We start from the raw sequence: 7,692 nt of genomic DNA, 5'->3' as shown, positions 1-7,692 counted from the left end.
CCTTTTAAGCAGCTTAGAGCTGGTTACCATCGGCTTGATTAGAAATGTTGTGTGTGAATTTGGAAGTATATTGTTCAATAAGCATATCTAGCTTGTCTACTCCATCTTGTCCAAGGGGGTCTTTTTTCTTTTTGGCCCTTTTCTTATTTTGTACACTGATATTTTGTTTTGATTAGTTTATTTTATCCTCAAACTTCATCTTCTGTGTTCTCACTACAACATATTCTTTACATCCAACCTAGAGGGCAGTATTATAGAAACTTTCACTACCGAAGCCGTGGTTAGTTGCTTCTTAATTCTCTTTTAGCTGTTGTTTTGCCCCTCTTAGCTTTTTACCTTTCTTGTTCTTCTGCTCGTCTACTTTTATAGAGATAGATACTTTAACACCTCTATTTTTCAGTTGAGCTCCATTATTGATACCTCTGACACGCTTGTTTTTAGCTTCATCGGTATTCCCTGCCACTGATAACGCATCTCCTGTGGTGTTGCATTTTCTCAATTGTTTATTGTGGGTATCCCATTCATTTGTATTGTTATTTTTCGGCAAATCTTCTTTGTTCGTGTTAAAATATTGTTGTTGAATCTTCTGGTGAAGCTTCATTGTTTGGATATTATGAAGAGCAAACTCCACTATTGGACGATGGTCAGGACCGAAAGTCTCTGTATATAGATAATTTAAGTAGTCAGAAAACAGAAACCTAAAATTCTAAAGTCACCAGAAATATGCATACAATATCTAACAAACTAAACGTGCATACCAGGATTGTTTTTAAAAACTGTCAAAATCACAAGTGGATGTTCCTGCTCTGAGAACTCAAGAAAAACTACTCCACGAGAATGATTTGCCATTACTTGTCATTTTTTTATATCCTTCAAAAACTTTATTTGCAACATCATATCTCATTCAATGAGAAATAAAGATGAATAGGCAAACATTCTTTCTAAGTTTGAACTCTTTTGTCTATCCACCAAATAAGAGTCTCAATCTTCAACTATCAACTTTTCGGCCATGTAGAGCAACCTGGTTCGAAGTTAACCTGGAGCTAGCATGGTAAGAAAGTAATATGGGATATGCGGGGTGCTGAAACTACAGAGCAAGGCGATTGTTTTGACGTTAGAGGAACCCCAAAATGTTGTGAGAAAGAGCCCGTGATTATTGACCTCCTTCCTGGAGTTTCGTATAATATGCAGACTGCAAATTGCTGCAAGGGTAGAGTGCTGACATCCATGACTCAGGATCCCAGAAGATATGGTGCTTCTTTTGAGATGGGCATTGGAAGTGCTTTCGATGATGGATCCGGTCCTCGTATACCTTAAAACTTCACACTTGGGATTCCTAAATATACATGCGGTCAGCCCTTTCCAGTCCCTCCAAGCAAGTTCAGTGTAGTTAAAGGACGTCAAAAGACTAAAGAAGTTGGTAAGTAAACTAAGCTTTGATCAATCTTCCATTTCCATACTGTAACTTTAGTTCACTAATATCTTTCAACTTTTAATCTATTTGTGATGATTGCAGCTACGTGGGACGTGATTTGTGTTAGAATTTTTGCCCCAATTTTCTTACTAAATTTAAGTTTTACTTTTTCTTGTAAGGAAAATAAAAGTAACCATGAATATTTTTACTTTTCGTGAAACAAAAATATAAAACTTTTCCTTAATTGGCAAACCTCTTTCTTGGAGGAAAGGTTTTGGACATCTATAAATAGAAGTCCTCTCTTCTCATACAATAACACAATAGCATCCATAATGTAGTCTTTAAAGAGTCTTTGTTTAGGGGAAGATTTTCTCTCTCATTAGTTTTTATGTTTTTTATGTTAGATTTTATATAGAGGTCAATTGGCCAAATCATATAATAAAATTATATTTTTAGCATTGTTTTTCGTTGTCATCTTATTTATCGTCTCATAGTTTATAACTAATAGCTTTCGCATGACACCCTCTCATTTCGAACCCAACAAGTGGTATTAGAGCCTACGGTTCAATGGTCCAATGGTTTGGTGAGACGAGATTAAACAGGTTCAAAATGGTTTCAAAATCAAGCTGCAAAAATTTGGATGATAATGAAGATATACGCCTAAAAAAGTTACATGTGGAGAAAAATTTCAAACAAATGTTCAACAATCCTGCTGCTAATCTATTTTTAAAACCAAAATCAATTTTCAACCCATGTTTATGGGCTTCAATTTTCAACCCATACTTGCTTTAATGCTTGGGCTCCTTTCAACTCGTGCATTTATTTTTAACGCATGAGCTTTACTCTTAACTTGTGCTCACTTTCAATGCACAAGGCTCTACTTTTAATCTTATCAACCTGTGCTTTTATTTTTAATGCATAGGGCTCTAACTTTTAACCCATATCAAATTTTAATAATGGTAAGCAGTAGAGGTATATGAAGATCGTTGATATATGAAGACCGTGTGAAGAAGAAGAAGCAAGAATATTTTGCCAGAAAATCAATCTAAAAAGGGGAGATTTGTTAGGATTTTTGCCTTGATTTTCGTACCAAATTTAAGTTTTACTTTTTCTTGTAAGAAAAATAAAAGTAACCATGAATATTTTTACTTTTCGTGAAACAAAAATATAAAACTTTTCCTTATTTGGAAAGCCTCTTTCTTGGAGGAAATGTTTTGGACATCTATAAATACAAGTCCCCTCTTCTCATACAATAACACAATAGCATCCACAGTATAGTATTTAAAGACTCTTGTTTAGGGGGAGATTTTCTCTCTCATTAGTTTTTATATTTTTTATATTAGGTTTTATATATAGGCCAATTGGCCAAATCATATAATAAAATTATGTTTTTAGTATTGTTTTTCGTTGTCATCTTATTTATCGTCTCATAGTTTGTAACTAATAGCTTCCGCATGACGCCCTCTTGATTTCGAACCCAACAATTTGTACCTACTCCCAGTATAGAGCACCATCTTCTCCAACATGTTGTGTTTCCTTGTCTACTTTCTACAACAAAACAATTGTACCATGCTCCATATGTAGTTGTGGTTGTTAGGGACAGCATGCTGCAAATCAATGTGTGAAGTAAATATCTTCTCTTTAACCTCAGTGTTCATATAATATTTTTCACACTGGTCTTCTTTTCCTTCAAATAAACAAAATAATTCGCGTAGTCAAGAGGTTAATCTATTGGTAATTTTAAGGTTGATTTAAGGGAGGTCGTATATGTTGAATATATGAAGTGCTCGCAAAACTAATGAGAAAAGAAGAAAATTAGGTATTATATTATCATTGTCGTTCAACTAATAGTTAATATTTCATAAAGTTTTTAAGTTGGAAAAAAAGTAAAATTAAGAAAATAAGTAACTATTTGAGATAAAAACTATTAGTTGATTGAATTTTTTGAAATCAATCATCTAAAAGAAAATGTATGATACTTATATGGTTTTTCTTCATATCAATGATATACGTATGAAGTGTCTAAGTTGATAAAAAATGTACCCGTGTAGGCACCAGACAAGTTTATTGCTGCAGCTGCTAGGAACCCAGTCTGCAACCCTGCTCTAATGGTTGGTCCAACTGATATACCTGATTAGTGTTATTTTAAGGCATTTAGAAGTGAAGCAAAATCAAACTTTAAAGAAACAACTTCAGTTGAATACCTCGCTCTATTCTACAACAAGTCGCCAACTTCACATGAATCCAAGGTTTGCTTCTTCAGCTGCATAGATGTTATTATTGAAATGATGCATTCTCGTATTAATCGAATTTATCATGGAACTATCATTGAGGTCATTTGATAATCTAGTCATGATGAAATGAATGTATAAAACATTTTAATGGTGATATAGGACACATCACGTTGACTTCCTACCAACCAAGTTTTGTAAAGTAGCTAAAGACAACCCAGTTATACTTCAGCATTAACATCAGATACCCAAGGAAATTGAACGACATTCATCTACCACACCAGTACATGCCTGCACCAACCAAGATATCAAACGAAGTAGGTAAAGAGAATTTTGCAGATTTGAATTTGGAACATTAAAGGAAAAAGATGATTGAGCAAGTACATGCCTACCTTAACTGGCAAGTAGGAAGATCTGTAGGCCATGTGATCCCTGCCGCATAAAGGTGGAAACTCTTGCCTTAAATGCATCTTGAAATGAGTGGAATTCAACAACATCCCTCGATGTAAATGGAAATATTGCCCCGATGCGACCCATCACAGTCCTGTAGATTATACATTCGGCCCCTCCTAGAATAAGTAATGCCTTTTGCAGGCAAGAGACCACATCACCAACATGAAATTCCACTATTTACTCAACCTTGTTTGGGCTCCATTAAGCTTTCCCTTCCCCTGCTCCCATTTTATCTTTCCACCAATAGGATCTACTTAAATATCATCTGAGACATCCTCAGGTAATCTCACAAAGTAGATATTTCCAAACTTATTAGCTGCTGCCAGTGTGTGAAAATCTATATGTTAAGCTGCAGTTAGCCATCTAGGAACCGTATCAATAGCAAATATATACAACTGATTTTCATCACGTCTATATTTGCAGTCTTGGAATGACTCTAAGAAGTGAACAATTATAGCATATCAGTAGAAATCAACACTTCCAAAATCAGCTATCCCCAACTGAAGTTATCATCATTTAAAAGGACCCAGTAATGGTAGTATACTGTATCAATTCAGTTGAAATCCATTGCCTATACATGCCATGTGTTTTTCCTTGCTTATTATTATTATTATTATTATTATTATTATGTTTTTCATTGCCACCACTCGACTCTATGAGAAAACTCTCAGTTGCAGATCCAGTAGGTGCGTAAAACCCATATTTTTCATGTCTATATTCTGCCTTGCCGGTCATACCACCTGGACCAGAAGAATTGCCTGACAACCACAAAATCAGTAAATAAACATCAAGATTGAATCTTTAACAGAATCTCAAATCAATGAATCAAACAACAAAAATAATAATAGTGAAATCCCACAAGTGAAATATACGCACACATTACCCCTACTTCCATGAGGTAGAGAGGTTCCGATCCTCAATTTGAGTACAATAAATCAAAGTAGATATGAAAAAAAAGCGCGACATGAAAAAATATAGCAACTAATAATAATAAAAATAATAACGACAACAAAAACAACAACATACCCCGTGAAATGAGTATAGATTGTACATGGACCTTAGCCTATTATGATAAAGAGTTTGTTTTTAGAGGGCCATCAATAACATAGTAGAGGTTTTCAGTGGTTAATAACTCGACCATGACAGGTGAAGCTTCTCCTGGTTCTTATTAGTCCTATTACGTTCTCGACTGCGAGGAAGACTTGACCACAACCTTCGCATTATTGACCATGTCTGATTCATAATTAGCCAACTTCATGAGCCTTAGTTGATGGAAATTATCAACAATAACATCATTACGGCCCTTACATACTACAGTTGCGCTACCAGGGGCTTGACGTTTCATTCATATTCTTAGGAGTCATATTTGATTGGCCTTTGCTTGTAGATACTACGCTTGATGACGCCTCCATTACTTGACTGATAAATATCTTTTACATGATAGGCAGAAACCTTATTGGCTCCATTTCTTATCAAATAAATGCAATATTCTTTTTTTAATTAGACGTGATTAGCATTACAGTTGTTTCCATATTTAGAAAACAATTTAGTATCATACATTATGAATGGATAATTCACAAAGATTATGACTTGTTTTCATGATATTAGTTGGTTGTGCTATGATTTAGAATGAAACCAAGCACAAAAACTCCTCTCAATCCATGACCTTGAAAGCAGCATCATAGCCAGTGTTCAATAAGTATAGAATGTATGTAGACGATATCTCAATCTTTGTAAGGAATAAATTATTTCTAATGATCCGCGACTCAAAGAAGTGAAATAAAAGTAAGATTGAAGAGAAAGATAACAACAACAAATAATTATTAAGATTATTCTCTTGACATTCTAATAAAATATCTTTACTTTATTTTTTTAATTTTTAATGTAGTTATATAATTACGAGGCGTCAAATTGTATTAAATTTTATTATTTTACATTTTGGCGTTTCAAATTCACAATATGATCAAACAAATTTCTAATTCACCTATGTTACCAAAAAGTGTAATCAATGGTATATCAATATATAATATTGGATAAATACGAAAAAATTAGGATATTATGTAAGCCGAAAAATATTCATACAAGTATGAATATCATCATATCGAATATATCCAATAATTAGGATATTATGTAACCCGAAAAATAATCATACAAGTATGAATATTATCATATCAATTATGTTCAACTACATTAACTAAAAAATTTATTCATTAACACGTCTACTCGTAAAAAAAAAAACTAAAAATCATAACAGTTTAAAACAGTTTTGTGTAAGCTTAAATATTATTTAAAGGTGTGGAGCAACAATAATATCTCTACTTAAATTTATTTGCATCTTCAACACTTAATTATTCGTCATGTATGATTAGGTGTCTTTTTTTTCTACTTTTACCACCATCGGTGATGTCTAGTTCATCCTCAGGATCTTTCAAGTTACCCAATGAGACATCAGCAGATACCTGTTTATATTTGAATAAGTTAATTTATCAACATATTTATTTATCATGTTCAACTTTAAAATGAGTTGAACTCCATAATTAAAATACTAAATAAAATTATTGAAATAGAAATCCACAAACTTAAGAAGCAAAATATTGAAATAACCTGTATTTCAGGACTCCACTCAGAATCAAACAACTCCTTAATGTCCATCGGATTCAAAATCATCTCTTCCTCAATCTAAATGTTATTAACATTAGACCTTTCGATAATTTGTACTTTCATAGACATGGTTGTACACTTTTGAACCAAAGATCGTGTGTAATCTATATCTAGATTTACATATATTCTGCTTGCATGAGTGGTGAAGAAGATAACTTCACCTATTAACAATAAATGTAATAAGTAAGTTTGACATTTGTTCAAAAAGATAGCACTTCAATTCAAAATAGTGACAATTAAATTAAGGACAATTACCACAAAATTCTTTCACGGTTGTAGATGTGACTATCACTATATACGGACTAACATCCTTATTGTACAAGGAAGGAGCAAATTTTTCACCAAGCTCTTCCCATAAGGTAATTTTGACTTTCTCAAAACTGTGCATGGAAAAAGACAAAGAAAATTAAAGGTGTATAATTGATATAATTCATCTAAATTTAATCAAAAGAAGTTTTTATACTTTGATTATAATATGAAGACATACAGAATTTGGTAAGATTGTTTTGTTATATATGGATTTAAGCAATCACCCCAAAATCAAGGAAAAGGAAAACATGGAAGAATTTAAAAGCACATTTTTCTAAGTTTGATGCACTTTAAATACATAAGGTGCATTTAAATAACATCAAACAATAAAACTATGAATGTTTTTAAAAAAAAAACTGATAAGTGAAATAGGTACTTATATACATATGAAGTTTGGATGCATAATATCAATGAATGACTATAATGAAGATATTAAACGGTTATAAAGAGATGAGTGACTTACTAATCAGTAATAATTTTAATCTCCCTTGTTTTGCCCTTCGATCCACAATTCTCTATATCATCAATTTCATATAAACAACCAACCACATCTAGTAATAAAGCGAGTGAAGTATGACATTTAAGAATAATATTGTTGTTTTAATAATTTATGCAATAATTAAT

At 32.6% G+C, this 7,692-nt stretch overlaps 1 pseudogene; it reads left to right on the top strand.

Moving 5' to 3' along the window:
- The first annotated feature begins 972 nt into the window (after nt 1-972).
- LOC124896721 lies at nt 973-3,552 on the top strand (annotated as a pseudogene).
- The last annotated feature ends 4,140 nt before the right edge of the window (nt 3,553-7,692 follow it).

This window comes from Capsicum annuum, chromosome 3 (genome assembly GCF_002878395.1).
Source record: "Capsicum annuum cultivar UCD-10X-F1 chromosome 3, UCD10Xv1.1, whole genome shotgun sequence".
Taxonomy (NCBI): Eukaryota; Viridiplantae; Streptophyta; class Magnoliopsida; order Solanales; family Solanaceae; genus Capsicum; species Capsicum annuum.
This window is presented reverse-complemented; position numbering and strand designations above follow the sequence as displayed.